The 21,249-nt window shown below is 35.9% G+C and overlaps 4 non-coding genes and 9 pseudogenes across 4 annotated transcripts; all 13 read right to left on the bottom strand.

Moving 5' to 3' along the window:
• Positions 1 to 3,925: 3,925 nt before the first annotated feature.
• Positions 3,926 to 4,043, bottom strand: LOC132297354 (5S ribosomal RNA). The gene has a single exon (XR_009479212.1). It is a non-coding gene; the product is annotated as a 5S ribosomal RNA (ribosomal RNA).
• Positions 4,044 to 4,179: 136 nt separating this feature from the next.
• LOC132297444 (5S ribosomal RNA) lies at positions 4,180 to 4,298 on the bottom strand (annotated as a pseudogene).
• Positions 4,299 to 4,652: 354 nt separating this feature from the next.
• Positions 4,653 to 4,770, bottom strand: LOC132297306 (5S ribosomal RNA). Its single transcript, XR_009479168.1, has one exon. It is a non-coding gene; the product is annotated as a 5S ribosomal RNA (ribosomal RNA).
• A 133-nt stretch (positions 4,771 to 4,903) lies between these two features.
• LOC132297387 (5S ribosomal RNA) lies at positions 4,904 to 5,021 on the bottom strand (annotated as a pseudogene).
• A 360-nt stretch (positions 5,022 to 5,381) lies between these two features.
• Positions 5,382 to 5,499, bottom strand: LOC132297313 (5S ribosomal RNA). The gene has a single exon (XR_009479174.1). It is a non-coding gene; the product is annotated as a 5S ribosomal RNA (ribosomal RNA).
• Positions 5,500 to 5,640: 141 nt separating this feature from the next.
• Positions 5,641 to 5,758, bottom strand: LOC132297480 (5S ribosomal RNA; annotated as a pseudogene).
• Positions 5,759 to 5,891: 133 nt separating this feature from the next.
• LOC132297347 (5S ribosomal RNA) lies at positions 5,892 to 6,010 on the bottom strand. The gene has a single exon (XR_009479206.1). It is a non-coding gene; the product is annotated as a 5S ribosomal RNA (ribosomal RNA).
• A 137-nt stretch (positions 6,011 to 6,147) lies between these two features.
• LOC132297526 (5S ribosomal RNA) lies at positions 6,148 to 6,266 on the bottom strand (annotated as a pseudogene).
• A 167-nt stretch (positions 6,267 to 6,433) lies between these two features.
• Positions 6,434 to 6,552, bottom strand: LOC132297461 (5S ribosomal RNA; annotated as a pseudogene).
• A 145-nt stretch (positions 6,553 to 6,697) lies between these two features.
• Positions 6,698 to 6,815, bottom strand: LOC132297495 (5S ribosomal RNA; annotated as a pseudogene).
• Positions 6,816 to 6,948: 133 nt separating this feature from the next.
• On the bottom strand, positions 6,949 to 7,067 carry LOC132297460 (5S ribosomal RNA; annotated as a pseudogene).
• Positions 7,068 to 7,207: 140 nt separating this feature from the next.
• Positions 7,208 to 7,326, bottom strand: LOC132297502 (5S ribosomal RNA; annotated as a pseudogene).
• Positions 7,327 to 11,152: 3,826 nt separating this feature from the next.
• LOC132296455 (eukaryotic translation initiation factor-like) lies at positions 11,153 to 13,811 on the bottom strand (annotated as a pseudogene).
• Positions 13,812 to 21,249: the final 7,438 nt, after the last annotated feature.

Genomic DNA, 21,249 nt, shown 5'->3' with positions numbered 1-21,249 from the left:
GTTTTAATTAAATCCCTATCATTCCTAACACAGAAATATAAACAACCATTCAATATGTCATTCAACTGTTTTAGTTGACAGGACATGAAACCATGTAGGATTTAACTGTTTTAGTTAATCCATTCCATATGTATGAATGGGTAGGAATTAACGTTTTGATCTAATCCATCCCTCCATATGCCACCGTCCCATACCGGTACATATAATGCATATGATCCGTAAATTATGCAACACTTTCAATAGTACATTAAATAAAATCAACATAATCCATATAGTTGATAAAAACAGAATTTAAATAGTTCATCAACTAAAAATCCATAATAATATCCATGTAATTGACGAGACAAAGTTTAATCGTTCGTCAATTTAAATTCCAGAATCCATCCATGTAATTGATAAGACCTGATTTAATAGTTCATTAATTCAAAATCTAGTATACATCCTTGTAATTGATAGAAATATAATTTACTAATTCTTCAATTAAAACTAGACCAACATCCATGTAATTGACAGAAAAATATATAATTAATTCTACAATTAAATCCATACCAACATTCATGTAATTGACAAAAACTATATAATTAATTCTTCAATTAAATCCAGGGGAAACATAACAAAATCTAATATGTATAAGACTCTATTATGCATCACAAAACAACTTTAAAAATCATACTCCAGTCATCTAGGTTGCTAAAATAAATGTAAGCTTCTAAATACTATACAACCGTCAACCGTCTGTGACATTTGCTTAAAACTTCCACACGGTGAATACCATAAGCATATAGAGATAAATTATGCACGGTGGGTTTAATTATAGCATAAATATCATGTTTAGGGTCCATGCTACATTCCGTTAAATTTTTAAAACAAGATTACACAATTCAGTCCTTCCTATCCGTTGAAGCATACAAAGTTGCTTGTTTTTATACTATTTATTCCACTTGCTCTACGAATCAAATTATGCAATTAGAGAGTTTATAATCCCTTGAAATTACTTTTAAAATTCTCATTCCAGTCCTTGAAACATTTTAAAATCCCAAACATGCCCCAAACAGTGCCCAAATAGTCCCAGAAATCGTCAAAACAAAGGAAAACAAGGGAGCCTGCTCTCTAGACAACAGAGCAAGCTCTTAGCATCATGGAGCTGCCTCCCTACATGGGAGAGCAGGCTCTTGGGAGCTAGGAGTCAGCTCTTGACTCCCCAGAGCCGGCTCTACACTTTGAGGGAGCCGGCTCCCTCTTCTATGGATCCGGCTCTCTCCCTCTCTAAGTCGTGTTCCCTTTCTGCTTCGTCTCCTTCGTCTCCGGCCTCTTCCAACCTTATTGTTCTACATTAATACTGACCTAAACAGTCTAATATATGTCTAGTTTCAACTCCAGTCCTTCGTTTACAACAATAGGGAGTAATATAACAATTATAACGGTACCAATTTGTATGTTTTAAAAACAAACGATGAACACCAACTTGCAAGAATTATTTCAGACAAAACAAACGCATACAGATTATCAATTTGACATGTATTATGCATGCAAGATTCAGTTAGTGTTCATTTAAACTCCTAGAAACTATCTAGGTATGCACAGAACACAGGCCAACGGGAAAGAGGAAGAAAATAACTTGCCTCTGTGGTTTTCGAATAAAAACCTTGTTGCCGTCTTCCTAAGTTTTTCCAGCGATCGTGACTACCGTCAAGGACTCCTCTACTCCGGTTCTAACCCTTGAACAACCCTCAACCTTCCTCCTTGGTCCGGCCTACAATCCTTAGCCAAAACCCTAGCTTCTTCTCTTTCAGTTTCTCTCTAAAAACTCTATGTATTCTCCCGTCCCTTATTGCTGCTATAAGGGTTTTCAAACCCTATTGCAGACCATCGTATATATTTATATAGGTTAAATAAAACCCTACTTCCAATCCAATACTAAGTCGGCTAAAAATAAAAGAAATAAAAAATAAAATAAAAATACAATTGTATGTATATAGATTGCCCTATACGTTTTAACCAATTATATACATATAATTTCTCATTAATATATATATATATATATATATATATATATATATATATATATATATAAAACCTAATAACATATTATTATTATTATTATTATTATTAAAAATAAATAACAACAATAATAACAATCTATATTCGCCAATATATATACGCGAGTATATATATATACCACCAACCATATATGGGAATTACTCGTACCCATCTGCAACCTCTATTCAAGTAGTCCATGAGACCCACTGTTGGTCCATTACTACGATCCCAAATCCATCAATTTAAACTAAAAATAACACAAAATGAAATAAAAAATAAAAGTCCGCATCAAAATCAAATAACAAATAATTTCATTCAACACTTAATTCAATTACACATAAAACAGGAAACCATCTAAACACATAGCCACGTAAGCACCTAAAAAATAATAAAATAAAAACTAAAACAATAAGATAAATAATAAAATTCCAATTATATCCTTTTTAAAATTAGGGGTATTACAATATATAATTCACATATCAAAAGAGAAGTGTAGAACAAGAACTTGCCTTTAGAGATTTGATTAAAACCCTAACCTCCTTCTTCCTCTTCCTCTTTCTCTTCGTTCTTCTTCATTCTTTCTCTCTAAAATATATTACGTGATATATTTCTAGTCCCCTTTTTCAACCCTATAGTTATATATTTATAGGCTAAATAATAACCCTACTCCTTTTCCCAATCCAAGTTATATTAATAAAGAAAATAATAAAATTAAAATACTAAAAATGTAACTAAAATATACGTTGCGTATAATCTATGTATATTCTTATTTTATAAATATATAAATATACATCATATTATTACTAAATGACTTAAAATTAAATAAATAAAAAAGAAACATTTAATTACTTAATCTACAACTAATTACAAATAACTAACACATCAATTAAACCAACTAATGCAAATAACATTCAAGCACATAATTTTAATTAATCAGTTAAGTCAAATAAAATATTTAAGCAAACAAAATATTTAATTAAACAATTCAATTAAACACGTAATCAAATAACTACATAGTCAAATAATTAAATAAAATGCAACTAAAATATATAAAATAATATCGAGATTATCCTTTTAAAATTAGTAGTATTACATTATTCCCCCCTAACAAAAGGAATTTCGTCATCGGAATTTGTCCTTACCTTCTTCCATTATTTATGGAAATGTTAAGCGAATGATATACTCCCATTTCCAAGTAGATTTAGCCTCATTATGATGACTCCATTGGACACGCACTAAAGGGATGACCTTGTTGTGAAGAATCTGATCTCTACGATCTACAATACGACATGGCGATTCCACATATGTTGCATCCGGCTGCAACTCAATCTCACTAACATCTATATGCTGATAACGATCCTCATCTCGAAAAATTTTTCGTAACATGGAAACATAAAACACATTATGGACACGATCTAAATTGTCCGGAAGTGCTAAGCGATATGCCACCTCCAATTCGATCCGTAATCATAAAAGGACCGACAAGACGTGGTGACAACTTCCCTTTCTTCCCAAAGCGCATTTCTCCCTTCATAGGAGATACTTTGAGTAGAACTTGATCTCCCACCTGAAACTCCAAAGTACGAGTACGACGATCTACATAACTCTTCTACCTACTCTGGGCAGTGTGCATGTGATCCCTAATAAGAGCAATCTTTTCTGAGGTATCCTTAATGAATTCAGGACCCACAAATCTACTCTCTCCAACCTCTATCCAACAAATAGGAGATCGACACGGTCGGCCATATAATGCTTCAAACGGTCCATTAGTGCTGGTATGATCGCACCCGAAATATTCTCACCTCCATTTCCCTATAAACCCCTTCCACTACCATTCAATTGCCCTTCCGACGCATTTATTAAAAATCCAAAATCAGACTAAAAAGGAGTGCAACACGAGGACTTCCCAGGGGGTCACCCATCCTAGTACTACTCTCGCCCAAGCACGCTTAATTGCGGAGTTCTGATGAGATCCGATCATCAGTTTTGGCATGATCGCACCCGACACATTCTCGCCTCCATTTCCCTATAAACCCCTTCTGCTACCGTTCTATTGCCCTTCCAACGCATTCGCCGGGAAATAAATTAATAAATACATATTAATAAATTAAAATTAAAAATACAAAACCGTACTAAAAAGGAGTGCAGCATGAGGACTACCCAGGGGGTCACCCATCCTAGTACTACTCTCGCCCAAGCATGCTTAACTACGGAGTTCTGGTGGGATCTGGTGCATTAGTGCTGTTATGATAACACGACCTATTCTCGCCTCTATTTCCCTATAAACCCCTTCTGCTACTATTCTATTGCCCTTACAACGCATTCGTCGGTAAATAAATAAATATAAATATATTAATAAAATTAAAATTAATAATCCAAAACCGGACTAAAAACAGGCGCAACTCAAGGACTTCCCACGCTTAACTGCAGAGTTCTAATGGGATCTGGTGTATTAGTGTTGGTATGATCGCACCCAACATATTCTCGCCTCCATTTCCCTATAAACCCCTTCCGCTACGGTTTTATTACCCCTCCAACGCATTCGTCGGGAAATAAATAAATAAATACATATTAATAAAATTAAAATTAAAAATACAAAACCGGACTAAAAAGGGGTGCAACACGAGGACTTCCCAGGGGTCACCCATCCTAGTACTACTCTCATCCAAGCACGCTTAACTGCGGAGTTTTGATGGGATCCAGTGCATTAGTACTGGTATGATTGCACCCAACATATTTTTGCCCCCATTTCCCTATAAACCCCTTCCGCTACTGTTCCATTGCCCTTCCGATGAATTCGCTGGGAAATAAATAAATATATATTAATAAAATTAAAATTAAAAATACAAAACCGAACTAAAAAGGGGTGCAACACGAGGACTTCCTAGGGGTCACCCATCTTAGTACTACTCTTGCCCAAGCGCGCTTCACTATGGAGTTCTGATGGGATCCGGTGCATCAGTGCTGCTATGATAACACCCGACATATTCTCGCCTCCATTTCCCTATAAACCCTTTCTTTTACCGTTCTATTGCCCTTACAACGCATTCGCCAGTAAATAAATAAATATAAACGTATTAATAAAATTAAAATTAAAAATCCAAAACCGGACTAAAAACGGGTGCAACTCAAGGACTTCCCATGCTTAATTGAAGAGTTCTAATGGGATCCGGTGTATTAGTGCTGGTATGATCGCATCCGACATATTCTCGCCTCCATTTCCCTATAAACCCCTTCCGCAACCGTTCTATTGCCCTTCCGACACATTCGCCGGGAAATAAATAAATATTTATATACATATTAATAAGATTAAAATTAGAAATTCAAAATCGGACTAAAAAGGGATGCAACACGAGGACTTCCCTGGGGTCACCCATCCTAGTATCACTCTCGCCCAAGCACGTTTGGCTACGGAGTTCTGATGGGATCCGGTGCATTAGTGCTGGTATGATTGCACCCGACATATTCTCACCTCCATTTCTCTTTAAACCCTTTTCGTTATCGTTCTAAAGCCCTTCCTACGCATTCGCCGGGAAATAAATAAATAAATATATACATATTAATCAAATTAAAATTAAAAATCCAATATCAAACTAAAAAGGAGTGCAACATGAGGATTTCTCTTGGGTCACCCATCCTAATACTACTCTTGCCCAAGCGCACTTAGCTACGGTATTCTAATGGGATCCGGTGCATTAGTACTGGTATGATCGCACCAGACATATTCTCTCGTCCATTTCCTTATAAACCCCCTTCCGCTACCGTTCTATTACCCTCGCATTCGCCGAGAAATAAATAAATATATACATATTAATAAAATTAAATTTTAAAATTCAAAACTGTACTAAAAAAGGGTGCAACACGAGGACTTCCAAGGGGGTCAACCATCCTAGTAGTACTCTCGCTCAAACACTCTTAGCTGCGGAGTTCTAATGGGATCCGGTGCAATAGTGTTGCTAAGACCGCACCCGACATATTCTCACCTCCATTTCCCTTTAAACTCCAATCGCTACTGTTCTATTGCCCTTATGACACATTCGCTGGGAAATAAATAAATATATACATATTAATAAAAGTTAAATTAAAAATCCAAAAATGGACTAAAAAAGGGTGCAACACAAGGCTTTCCCATGGGATCACCCATCCTAGTACTACTATCGCCCAACCACGCTTAATCGCGGAGTTCTGACGACATCCGGTGCATTAGTGCTGATATGATAACACACGACATATTCTCGCCATCATTTCCCTATAAACTTCTTCCACTACCATTCTATTGCCCTTCCAACGCATTTGCCGGGATATAATAAATAAATAAATTAATTAATTAATTAATTATATATATATATATATTAATAAAATTAAAATTAAAAATCCAAAACTGACCTAAAAAGGGGTGCAACACGGGGACTTCCCAGGGGGTCAACCGTCCTAGTACTACTCTCATCCAAGCATGCTTAATTGCAGAATTTTGATAGGATCCGATGCATTAGTGCTGGTATGATCGCACCCGACATATTCTTGCCTCCATTTTCCTATAAACCCCTTCCCCTACTGATCTATTGCCCTTCCGACGCATTCGCCGAGAAATAAATAAATAAATAAATTTATACATATTAATAAAATTAAAATTAAAAATCCAAAACCGAACTAAAAAGAGGTGCAATATGAGGACATCTCAGGGGTCACCCATCCTAATACTACTTTCGCCCACACACGCTTAAATGCAGAGTTCAAATGAGATCCGGTGCATTAGTGCTGGTATGGTCGCACCCGACATATTCTCACATTCGTTCCCCTTCCGCTACCATTCTATTGCCCTTCCAACGCATTCGCCGGGAAATAAATAAATAAATAATTATATATATTAATAAAATTAAAATTAAAAATCCAAAACAAGACTAAAAAGAGGTACAACACAAAGACTTCGCAGGGTGTCACACTTCCTAGTACTACTCTTGCCCAAGCACGCTTATCTGCGGAGTTTTGATGGGATCCGATGCATTTGTGCTGGTATGATCGCACCCGACATATTCTCACCTCCATTTCCCTATAAACACCTTTGCAACCGTTCTATTACCCTTTCGACACATTTGCCATGAAATAAATAAATAAATATATACATATTAATAAAATTAAAATTCAAAATTCAAAATCGGATTAAAAAGGGTTACAACAAGAGGACTTACTAGGGGGTCACCCATTATAGTACCACTCTCGCCCAAGCACGCTTGACTGCGGAGTTTTGATGTGATCCAGTGCATTAGTGCTAGTATGATCGCACTCGACATATTCTCGCCTCCATTTCCCTATAAACCCCTTTCGCTACCATTCTATTGCCCTTCCGACGCATTCGCCAGAAAATAAATAAATAAATATATACATATTAATAAAATTAAAATTCAAAACCGGACTAAAAAGGGGGGTGCAACAAGAGGACTCATATTCAGATCAGATGGATCAAATACATATCCGAAAATACATATCCGATTCATATCTTAATTGGCTCCAATTTTGATATGATTGGATTCGGAATCAGATTAAAATATTGTTGACTAACATGTCTAATTATAAGTTTACGTGAAGTGGAGAATTGTTAATATATAGGATGGTGCATAATATAACTATGAATATATATGTATTTATAGTATGTAACCAAATAACTATAATGGTAGATAATTAATATATATAAATTTAATGATATATATATATATATATAACATTTATAATATACAATTTACTAAATATATATGTGTAATTCTATTCAGTTCGGATCACTGTCGAATCAAATTACCTTTAATTCATATCCTATGTGTTAAGGTAACATATTATCGAATTCAAATCTTTATCGGATTATCACATTTTTTATTCATTCCATATCTGGATAATCAGACCGGGTTCGATTTAGGTTCGGATCAAAATCTGATAGATTCATACGCCAGTAAGAAATAAGAACCTGACCTTCGGAGGGACAAAGGCAACAACAAATTAGAATTGTATTAATTATAAAAGCTTCCTAGATACCTAAAAATTTATCTACTAATGAATGACATGCATCTAAAAATCCCAAAAAATTAATTAATAATCCCCAAATGATGAAATTAGAAGGCTCAGCAAATATAAAAACAATCTGAATCCAACTTCATCCTAAACAAAAATCATCTATAATTAGGAATATGCAAAAAATTACTAAAATCAACTGTAACTATATCAAAACAACCTAATTTTTAATTCAAAACTGGCTCCAATCTCATAAACGAAATTGGTAGCGTTATAAAGCTCGTCTCAAGCTTTCCATGCATATTTTTATGGGCCCCATAACTCATCTCGGATTGAAAGTTATGGTCATTTGAAAATTGGACGAATTTCCTGTAGAACTTTTGAGCTTGTGAAAAAAGAACAATGTATAGGCTTCTTCTCTACCTGTTAACACAACCTCGATCAATTTCCGGCGAATGCTGCTTCACGTGCTAAACACAACCTCGATCAATTTTTCGGTGGAACTACATTACAAATACGAGCGTAATCCTCAAATCCACAGTCCTAAAGCCTTTCTTGCTCTCTAGAAACAATTGACAGATAAAGATAATATTTTTTGTGTGCTACGGTTTTCTTTTGACTTTTTTTTGTGTATTTATTATGTGTGTAGAATACCACAATATGATACATATTATTTTGTTCCCTTCTTAATTTTCAAGCCAATATCAAATATGAAAAGTTCTACATATAATTTTAAGTTAGTTTTAGATTAAATTATTCCTAAACCCAAAACAACCTGATTACAACGTGTGTGTGTGTGTGTGTGTTTGAAAAAGCTGCCTGTACGAAAGATTTCAGGATCTACACTTTTTTTGTAAATGGAAATCTATATTCTATAATCTTGCGTCCTTGAATGAGGAGAATCTCATTGTAAGATTGTTACCATTTTCCTATTTTTATGGATGATTATATATTTTTAAGACTAATGATGAGTCCGACACATTAGATTAAAAATTATATAAATAAGAGATGACATAATCATATTTAATAATGTTATGATAATATCATCCCACTCCTATAAAATAGTCAATACATTCAACTTTCAAATTAATTGTCATTATTCATATTTTAATAGTTTGTCAAATAATGCAAATAGGGGGCATCTATTGTAACTTTATAAATTAAATTCTCGAATTCAGTTAAGAAATAATTAACCAACTAATGTACCAAACTTTGTTAGTGATGGATCATCAACTCACCTAATCAATTCTAATATATGGCATCATGCATCTATCCAGGGTGGGGGCCCAAATTTATAAGCAACATTACCTTGTTAGAATTTTTGAAAAAATATATATATATTATGCAAAAATATTTTACTATTTATTATATTCATACAAAAATATATCTATCTAAACGTTTGTCAATTTATTTAAAAAAAAAAAAAAAAAAACTCATTATTTAAAAAAACTTTTTATCAAATTTTCTGAACAAACACAAATAAGATTTATGCAAAAATTATAAAAAATTTCAATTAAATAATTATATTTTAATTTATAAAAAAAATAAGAAATTCATGTAATACTTGCACAAATTAATAATCATTACACAATATATCAATAAAAAACAAACAACAATTAATCAATTTTGACTAATTTAAATCAAAGAATATTGGCAAGTAAAAAGAAAAAAAAAAAAGTGATAAATAAACATTATTACTTTTTTAGAAACTTATTTGAGATGCAAAACAAAACTATACTACAGTATTAATATTGAAAACCCCTCAACCTTAATACGACATGATTAATTAACCTGATTAATCGTGTTAATCCGTTTACGATCTAAACCCATTTAAAATCAACCAAACTCACTTAACTCGTGTCATGTTAGCGGATCATGTCAAATTTTGCAATCGTGTCAAGTTGAAATAAATAGACATACCAATGGATTTATTAAATCTTGAGTACTTGTTATAGACCAAGGTTCCTTTTCCTCGTGACATAAGTCATACGGAGCGGAGTGCGGGAGCAAATGTGAGAGTGACAAAATTTAACTCAAAAGATAATAAGATCGGGAGTAAGAGCATGTGCAGCGACAATGATAATACACGCAGAGCGTAAAAGCGACACCCGTATAAAATAATTATGTGACTTAACTAGGGACTAAATTACGTAATTAAAATACTATAGGAACAAAGTTTTATCTATTGCATAGCTGACTGTATTTGTGTGGATTTTATTGTAATTTTATTTACGCTCATTCAGAAAACTCGATTTTGATTCAGAAATGGTAAAATAGATATAGAGGTGCTCATACGCTTTTTGTCATGTCTATAATGACCAAATACTTGTTGCATACATCATTCTTAATGCTGATACTTCGCCTAATTCAAAAATAAATTACTACCACAGAATGTTAAGAATTAACAATATGTTTCTAACAGACTCGCATAAATATTACAATCAGAAGCACCCAAACACAAACTATTTTCATTATCTTTTATCTTCTCTACAGAAACATCCCCCAAGGAGTTCCAAACATTTCAGATTACCAGCAAGACCTACAGCACCAACCAAACACATGTAAAACAGCCCACTGAAAACAAGTTCGCACGCCACAAGGAAAAAGCATAATATGAACCAACGGGCCAGTGGCCTAGCGGTATCGGCCTCTTACCTCCCAAAAGGAAGTCAGGGGTTCAAGTCTCTGAAGAGACGTGTGAGTCCAACTAGGAAAAAAAAAATACTAAATTCTTCTCTCCTTTCACGGTAATGCAGTGGTAGAGCTATGTCATTTATGAATTTGAACAGTAGGTAACTCATTCCAGAACAAAAATGAAAGCATAAAACTAATCAATTACAAAACAACTAGGCCTTGTGAGGCCACACTGGAGAGCAAAATCTCTTAGATGAAGACCCGGTATGACCATCCGACAATGTGCTGAAAATCACCTGTTCTCAGCAGCTCCACCTATACAGTTGTGCGTTGGCTCAAATGGGTGTAAATGGAAGGTGCATTTGTGAAGAAGTGAAAATGATGGCAAACGTTCCGTTTATGAAAGGTACACAAGTTGAAAATATCCAGCGATTTTGATATCTAGGCTCGCTAGAGTAGGCACTCACAGGCCTCAATATCAGATGCTTGTGAATCCAATATCCCTTGTTCGGTAGAACTGGAAGTGATATTCCATATTGCAGCTGCAAATATTGCTTTCCGGAACCCCTAATCCATCTTCAGCAAAACCAAAGTTAGGTGAACGGACAGGAGTGCCACCACTGCCTTGCAACAGTGCATTAGTCGTATCACTTACAAGACCACCACTACCCTGAGGAAGCACTCTTGAATTTAATGATGTAGACTTGCCAATCAATGGTGGCTGGCCATGTCCAATGGGCTGAATAGCTGAAACTTCACCCCTTGACGTAGACAGGGACCTAGGAACTTCCCAATTGTCATCATCAACTCCGGGCATCCCAGGCATCTTCCTGGTTCCTGGCATTCCAGGCATCATACCCACAGCTCCAGGACGGTTAATGGGGGAGCCCCCAGGACTGATATCCCCAGACCACCAGAAACAATACCTCGACTATTACTCATGCTTGCTGTAGCACCAGGAGGCAACCCCAGATTCTTTTCTGCCGCTTTAAACTGTATGGTTAAGGAAAAGACTACAAATTTAGACCAACAACAAATCAAATAATAGCAGTTGACGAGCCATGAGAGTTTACCTCTTCCCTCTTGGGGACCCAGTTATTTGCACAAAGATCGAGAACATCCTGAACCATGAACCTCAGACGTGGAGCCAGCTGGGTGTCCATTGATAATTCTTTCAATCGAATATTGTAAGTACCATTACTATGCTGTGATTTAGGGCTTTTATCAAGCTGTTTGACGATGGTGTTGAAGAACTGACATATAGCCTCAACGTTGTCCTCCTCGGGACAAGTCTTATGATTATGTCCTAAAAGCTCCTGTTTTACATGTAAATAATTATAGAACATACTTAAATAATCAAGAAATTTCAAAATATTGTAAAACAGGGTAGGTCTAAGATGACCTCCAACAAGAACCTGAACAACGTGATGAACAAACTTTTTAATCACCATCCTCTGCTTCAAAAGCTCCCCAATTAGACGGATGTTTCCAAGAGTTCGAAGCTTGATCATTCTTTTCTCGTCTTTCTGTTCCATCTCTTGCTCTGGTGCGGTCATCTGCCTTACTTCTGCCCGTAGTTTGTTAGCACCTTCAAATGCCTCCCGGCAATTAGTCAAGAGGACTTGCTGAAAGGTGATTTCTTTCCCTTGTGATACATCAGATAGGAAGGGGGGGAGCTTTTCATTGAGATAAGAACACAAAAGAGTATAAATTGGGCAAAACTTGGGTTCCAGCACAGCCTTGTCAAATATCAAGGAGATTACTCCCTGCATCACCAGCAGAAACAACATTAGATTTTATAGTCGCAATAAAAAATTAACATCATGATAGCCAAATTAAATATATATCTATATATATATATATATAAATATACATATAAGGAACAAATATGTATGCAAAAAGAGGAACCTTCAGAATATCAGCTGATCTGATCCCAAATTCAATTAGCTGATCCTTAAGAAGATCAAACATCTCTGGGGTTAGCTTGTTGAGTATTCTGCGAGTCAAACAAAAGACAGTACTCAGCATGGGTTTTTGGCCTAAAATGCTAATCATTCGTAAGCCATATTAAAATCTGCAACTTTGAAAAGTGAATTATAATGGAACCAGTAAATATTTTATTTTGCGTTTTACGTGAAATATGCTTGAGCAGAGAATTCAACCATGTCAAGAACTAAACAATATGTACCATATCCACTGAATGCCGAAGGCAGCTCCTATAGGCAAAAAGATGGTTCATACATCTAACATGAACACTTAAAACATTTAGAAGCATCAAGAGAATATGACAAATCATCATCAAATGTTCACATTCACCTAATTCAAGGAGCATCTTTTAAAATTTCAGGATTTTCACTGCTTTTCAGACTACAGTCTGGATTTTTCAGGAATCGATTGTTGCCAAAAGGTTGCCAATGCAGATGTTTTTTCCCCTAGTTTTGCCAATGCACATATTAGGAAATCATATAATAGATCTTCAACATAAATTACCCTTTTACTGTCTTTAAGACATGTTCCTTCTCAGAAAGACTCCCCCTTCGAGCAGAGCATGAAACCTCAGCCTTAATTAGCGCAGTAGGTCCTACCTGGTTCAAAGACAAGACATGAGTCAATATTAATGTGAAAAAGCAACTATACATGCACAAAGGCCGAAATGTGCATGGTAAGAACACCACAATTTAACAAAACAGACACACCTAATAGATAATATGGAAATCGCCAAATGTCAGAAGAGGTAAGAGGAATATTTCCAAACAAGCCCACCTAAACATTCAAAGCTACATTTAGTAATACCTCCACTTTCAATTGTGCATTTAGTTTGTATAAATTGGAGATGGAGATGAAAATGAGTTCAGTTTTGAGCCCACAGACTCCTGAATATTGAATTCTATTTATTTAGTTTTGGGCCATCTTAAATAATGAGTTCATGGTGCACTTTTCTCAGATAAAGCTTCACTTCCCAGAAGTTTTGAAAATTAACTGGACTTTAAACTCCATAAGTAAAAAGACTGCCGCATCAAATATAATTTGTGCAATAAGGAGAGGGGGGAGGCAACTCAATAAAATCAAGCACTGGTAAATGGTGCAAAACTTGCAAGTGATACCATTACCTCTCCATTACCACCACCATCATTCATTGTCATACCACCTCCATCGGACCACCAAGGGAGCAAATTTATGAAAATGCAAAGTATAGAGGGCCAACCTCCCACCAAAACCCTTGTAGCACCCATAATATGATTTATAAAATTGGCAAATAATCTGAAGGGGTTGGAGAATTCTCCCAAAGCCACAACTCAGGAAAACTAAACATCATTTTTTCAATTTGTGATGACCGAACATCTCAGAGTCAGCAATACTCCGTTGATGCTGTTAGGAAACGTGCAAGTTTTTAAAACTTTTTGAGGGATTTGCAATCATAGATCTTGATTCATTACATGGAGACAAATTTTATGCAAAGATAAATAAAAGATGATGCATAATTCAATAAACAGATTGAATACTTACATCAAAGGTCTGAGTAAACTTTTTGAACTTTCCTGTAAAGTGAATGTTCTCACTTATTGTAGATCCCTTTAGCAAGATCCTTTCTCCTTCTTTTTGATTATTATCTTCCCTTTAGGAATCACCAATATGCCTTGATGAATGACCTTGGAATCTAGGCTGGTGGTAGCCTCCTTTAGAAGAGAAACAAAACCCTAAAATCTAGAGAGAGAAAGTGTATTCATTTTTCTTGTTCTCCAAGTCACACCTAAAATATACATGAACTCATGTATATATATGCAAAATAAAAATAAGAATAAGGAAACAATAAATCATTCTCCATCTCTAATTCAACTTTCTCAATCCTAACATGACTCCAATATCAACTTGGGCTATTGGTGAGAATCCTTTTGGGCTTATTATTTTCTTGGCTCTTATAAATTAATAATTGGTCCGGTCCATTAAACCATGGACCCAATTCAATTAATTCATAAATTAATTTCTACTCCACTAAAAGAAATTAATTGCACTCCAATTAAATAGTAAATAACCTCTAAGTCAATGTTGCACTTTGACCCCTCTATGCTTAATTATTTATCGGATAATTAAAGCCATCAATCCGACAACATAATTAATATAATTATTTTGTTACCTTTTATTATTTCCGGCTCGATCACAATAAAATATTTATTTGACAAAAAATAATAATAATTTATTAAATAAATATAAATATAAAACATTTGTCTAAAACATACGAAGGCCTTCGAATTTAATTTGTGATCAACCATAATCAAAACAAAATAAATACAAATAGCACTGATGCAAATATTGAGAATATAGACCTCTAATTATTAATTACATAATTACCCAAAGTGTCGATCTAAGGATCCCGAGGTATCCGCCGAACAAATCAAGGTAATTATTAATTAATAAAAGAGTCTATACTTCTCTCATGCTTGAGAGTCAAAAGCCATGACTGTGATAGAGAGCAATTGCATACGACAGCTCTCGCAATATATTTCAATCTATCGTGGACTCGGTTTAAGTCTTAACTAATTAAATGTCCATCCATAATTACCGACTTTAAACCATTTATGATTACTAATTTATATCATAGTATTAATTGCCATTACATACATATATAAATATATTTTGAAATCAAGCGGACACCATCAATTCCATAAAGAATCGAAAAATAATACATTCCATTCACCAATTGTATAATGCTTTAATAATAATATCCAGACAAGAAACCATGACTTTTACAATCCAAAATTAGAATTTGCTATGCTAGGGCACACATATCCTAACAGCTCCCACTTGCACTTATAGCCAATTCAAATCACATCTAACTCCCATGTTCTCCATATGACGATCAAACATCTTGATCGGTAAAGCCTTTGTGAATGGATCAGCAAGGTTTTGTTCCGATGCAATCTTGGCCACAAGTATATCTCCTCGCTTTACTATATCACGAACCACATGATGTTTTCTCTGAATGTGTCTTGTTCCTTTATGAAATTTTGGGTCCTTGGTTTGGGCTATAGCTGCACTATTATCGCAATGAAGCATTATAGGCCGATCTATGTGCTCCACAACCTCCAGTTCAATTAGAAAGTTTCTCAACCAAACAGCTTCTTTTGCTGCCTCAGAGGCTACAATGTATTCTGCTTCCATGGTTGAGTCAGCAGTACAACCCTGCTTGACACTCTTCCAACTAACTGCCCCTCCATTGAACTTGAACACATATCCAGATGTAGATCTCCTGGCATCAGGATCTGATTGAAAATCAGAATCCGTATATCCGATTGGAACCAGATCATCACCTCCATAAATGAGCATTAGATTCTTAGTTCTTCTAAGGTATTTTAAGATATTCTTCACAGCTGACCAATGATCAAGTCCAGGATTGGACTGATATCTACTGACAATCCCTACAGAGTAGCAGATGTCCGGTCTGGTACAGACCATGGCATACATGAGACTACCAACTGCCGAAGCGTATGGTACCCGCCTCATTTGCTCAATTTCCTTATCAGTCTTGGGAGACTGGTCATTAGAAAGAGCCAACCCATGTCTAAATGGCAAAAACCCTTTCTTAGAGTTTTCCATTCCAAACCTGATCAGAACTTTGTCAATGTAAGACTCTTGAGACAAGCCTATTTTCTTTTTAACCCGATCTCGCATAAGCTTGATCCCAAGAATATAGCTTGCTTCTCCAAGATCTTTCATCTCAAATTTATTGAACAACCACCTTTTAACTGATGACAATGCTTCTACATCATTACCAATGAGCAAGATGTCATCAACATATAAAACGAGAATCATGATGACATTACCCTGTTTTTTCTTATAAACGCAAGGTTCAAACACGTTTTGTTCAAAGCCAAATAATTTGACTGCCTGATCAAAACAAATGTTCCATGTGCGTGAAGCTTGCTTAAGTCCATAAATAGACCTATTCAACTTACATACACAGTCCTCACGACCTTTAACCACGAAACCATCTGGTTGCCTCATGTAGATGTCTTGTTCAAGATGGCCATTTAAAAATGCCGTCTTAACATCCATCTGCCATATCTCATAGTCATAATAAGCACTAATGGCCAAAAGAATGCGAATAGATTTAAGCATTGCAACTGGTGAGAATGTATCCTCATAATCAATACCTTCACGTTGAGTGAAGCCTTTGGCAACCAGTTTAGCTTTGAATGTCTCAACATTCCCATCCATTCCTCTCTTTCGTTTGTAGATCCACTTACAACCAATGGGCTGAACCCCACTAGGAAGTTCTACAACATCCCAGACTTTGTTAGAATACATCGATTCCAACTCTGATTTCATGGCATCTTTCCAACGATTCGCATCTATATCGGTCAACGCTTCCGCATAGCTTACTGGGTCCGACTCATGCTTATCGGGGACGGCCTCATCGACCTCACCCAAAAGTGTGAGTTTTTCGGGTTGGATGATAGTCCTCCCACTACGCCGAAGGACCGGTGCAGGAATCGATGTACTAGATGATGGTAATTCAACAGGGACTTCTTGTGTCTTATCATTCTCAGTATTTATATTAGGTGTGTCCACTGGGGGTATCTCTAACGTGCCAACCATCTCCTCTAACACTATCTGGCTACTAGGTTTGTGATTCATAATATAATCCTCCTCTAGGTAAACAGCATGAGTGCTGACAATAACCTTATTGTCCCTGGGATCATAAAATAATCCACCTCTAGTGCCCTTAGGATAGCCAACAAATAAGCATGCATCTGATCTTGCTTCCAACTTGTCTGCCTGTTTCTTTCGCACGTATGCTGGACACCCCCATATATGCATGTGATTTAAACTAGGTTTACGTCCAAACCACAGCTCATATGGCGTTCCTGAAACAGACTTGGATGGAACACAGTTCAAAATATACATCGCTGATTCTAAGGCTAATCCCCAAAATGATAGAGGTAATGTAGCAAAACTCATCATAGATCTAACCATGTTAAGTAAAGTTCTGTCTCTCCTTTCTGCCACTCCATTCTGTTGAGGGCAGTCAGGTGCGGATAACTGGCGCACAATACCCTCATTGACCATATGATCCTTGAACTCCCCCAAGAGGTATTCACCTCCTCGATCAGATCAAAGTGTTTTGATAAGTTTACCTAATTTACGCTCCACTTCCGCCTGAAACTCACGGAATTTTCCATAAGCTTCTGACTTGTGTCGCATTAGGTAAATATATCCAAAACGTGAATAATCATCAATGAAAGTGATGAAGTACTCAAACCCTCCTCTCGCTTGGGTGTTCATGGGACCACACACGTCTGTGTGCACCAACTCTAATTGTTCTTTGGCTCTATCTCCTTTAGCTGAGTAAGCCCTTCGAGTCATCTTTCCTTCAATACAGGATTCACAAATTGGCATAGGCTCCTCTGCCTCACAAGGTAATAAACCTTCTTTAACCAACCTTTGAATCCTATTTTGATTGATGTGACCCAATCGTAGATGCCAATGATACAATGAGTTTGGAGAAACTGCTTTTCTTTTAACATTCAATCTAGATGAAGTTGCATTTAATTCATAATTTTGCATTTGATATGAGCTAGGAGTTAAAACATATAGATTATCTTTCAATGCACCAGAAGTTATAACACAACCATTTAATTTAATTAAAATTTTTTTTTCAAAAGTAAAAATATAATTTTTGCAAACCAACGAAGAAACTGAAATTAAATTGTGCCTAACATTTGGCGCATAAAGACAATCTTCTAAAATAAGACTCCTCCCACTATCAAACTGCATATGAACCACTCCCACTGCTTTAGCTTCCACCTTGGCATTAGATCCCATATGCAAGTATATCTCTCCTTCATTGAGGCTTCTGGACTCCTGGAATCCCTGCAATGAATTGCAAACATGATTAGTGGCTCCAGAATCTATGCACCAGGAATCTATAGATTCAACCACATTACATGCCTCAACAATGAATATACCTTTTCCTTTGCCTTGTGTGCGAAGTATTGGGCAGTTAGGTTTCCAGTGACCCGGTTGACCGCAATGGAAGCAGTTTCCTTCGCCTTCAACCCGCACTTTCTTCTTTCCCTTATCCTTTTGGATTACTTTGTTTGGCACAACCACAGTTTTGGCACCATCCTTCTTCTTTTTCTTGCCCCTCCTCTTGGGCCTAGAAGTGGATGGTCCAGCAGACTGAGTGTAGTTGATAGATGCACCCTTGCTTTTGTTTATCCCTTCAAAGGTTACCAACTCATTCAATAGTTCAGCGAGTGTGTACTCAAGCTTATTCATATAATAATTAACCCTAAAAAAGTTAAATGAGTCTGGCAATGAAGCGATAATCATGTCAACCTGAAGTTCACCATCCAAGTTGCATCCAAGGATCTCCAGTTCATTTAAAAAACCAATCATTTTTAAAGCATGTTCCCGAACTGAAGTACCTTGGACCATCTTAATGGTCATCAAATTTGTCATAGCATTTTGGCGTGCGCTCTTACCAATTTGCCCAAACATTTCCTTAAGGTTAAGCATGATGTCTGCAGAAGTGAGATATTGAAGATGTTGACTTTGGAGTACATTCGAGAGTGAAGCAAGAATGTAGCACTTAGTCATCTCATCTGCTTTATTCCATTTCTTAAATACTTCATGCTCCTCAGGAGGATCCTCAGGCAAAGGTGGAAAAGGTCTAGGAGTAGTAAGCACATAATTCAACCCCTCATATGTGAGTACAATATCTAGTTGCCTTTTCCAATCGATATAATTAGGTCCAGTTAATCGATTTTCTTTTAGTATGTTTGCAAGTGGACTGAATGGACTAGTCATGATAAATCTGAAAATAAAAGCATTCATACAATAAATAAAGTGAATAATAATAATCATGCAAGTATAAAATAATTAATTAATTGTGGGTCCCTTAACCACATTGCATGAAAAATCGGACAATCAATATGCCAATAACTTATCCGGTTGGCGGAATTCATTATTGCTTATTGACGAGAATAACTCATTATTTCCATATCTCTTTAGACAATGCCTTATCTAAATATGAAATAATTCCCGATTAGATTTAGCCTTTCTAAAATCACCTAGTATAGACCACTCCGTTGGGGAGCTAATACTATTGATTTTAGATTGAGTGTATAACATAATTAATACTCCAACGGAAAAACAAATATTAAATATATTGCCATTAATAGCTTAGACTCTTTAAATCATGCGTAGAGCCTTATTTTTAAAGATCTAACTATAATGGTTATTTAATAAATATATTTTCGTGAGACAACCATTCTTGTAATCTAGACTCTTTAAATCATGCGTGGAGCCTTATTTTTAAAGATCTAATCATAATGGTTATAATTACGAAGGCCATGGGGTAATGTATATAAAATCCCCGCTCCCACTCAATTTTTAATAATATAAAACTAGGGTTTTCAATTCATGATTTAATGCATGCAAAACGCCTTGATTTTAATCCAATTAAATTTAGAAAATATATGGATTTTAAATGATTCACTAATCTTTAATTTGAGGCAAAAAATAATTTACAAAAATAATTTTTCTGTTTCCCAATAAATGCTCTCAAATTAATTAGCAATCTAATCCAATTTATCTTCATAATTTAATTAATATAAATCAAGCCATTTAATTAAAAATCATGGATCCAATGCATAAACAATTATAATAAGCATTAAATTATTCCATGCATCAAATAATAGACAGAAGCAATATAAATGGCCAATGGATTCAGCTTTTAACATTTAAAAACTATTTTTGTTGTACGAGCGTCCTTCAACTGTCTGTAAACACTCATAGGAAGCTTGTACGCGTCAGGAGAAGCAAAACACCGCTTGGAACAAGCCCGGAGGATCCCACACGCGCTGGTACGCGCCTAGGGCAAGCTGCACACGCCCCCACGCGCCGGCACGCGCTTGGGGCGCGTGGAATGCACCCTCACGCGCTCCCACGCGCCTCCACACGCCTTCCCGCGCGTGGAGAGTACCAACTCCTTTGCTAGCGCGTGAGATCCACGCGCCAGCTTGTCATCGACCAGCCCACTCCTGGCGCGTGTGGAACACGCGCCAGGCTCACCTAGCCGTTACCACACCTGATCCGGGCCACCTACGACGCCTCTTCTCGCCGCTGGCGAAGCTCCGGCCACCGGAAAAACGCCGAAAAATTCCAAAAAAATCCGTAAAAATCCCAGAAAATTAAATTAAGCCTCAAAAAATTCCCGAAAAATTCGAAAAAATTTCAGAAAATTACTGAAGCATAATTTAACCCTTTCGGACCCTCTTGAAGCTTCATAGCATCCTTTGATGAATATTACATGGCTTTAATAAATACTTACAATTTGAAAGACAATGGAAAAAATAAAATTACATCATTGAATTTTCAAACGGCTAAAACAAAGCCTTAATTACATTCATCCAAAAATAAAATTACATTCTATATACCTATAAGCTTCATCCATGGCCCAAACACATATCATCATCCATTCACAATTATACATACATCATCATGTATAATAAATCATACATCAACATATATCAATAATTTTATATATGTATATATAATTTGGATCCATGA

This window comes from Cornus florida, unplaced genomic scaffold (assembly GCF_030987335.1).
Source record: "Cornus florida cultivar Cherokee Brave unplaced genomic scaffold, ASM3098733v1 CherokeeBrave_3.0.0_Hap2_Chr02, whole genome shotgun sequence".
Classification (NCBI taxonomy): Eukaryota; Viridiplantae; Streptophyta; class Magnoliopsida; order Cornales; family Cornaceae; genus Cornus; species Cornus florida.
The sequence above is the reverse complement of the archived record's forward strand: the minus strand, read 5'-3'. Positions and strand labels throughout refer to the sequence as shown.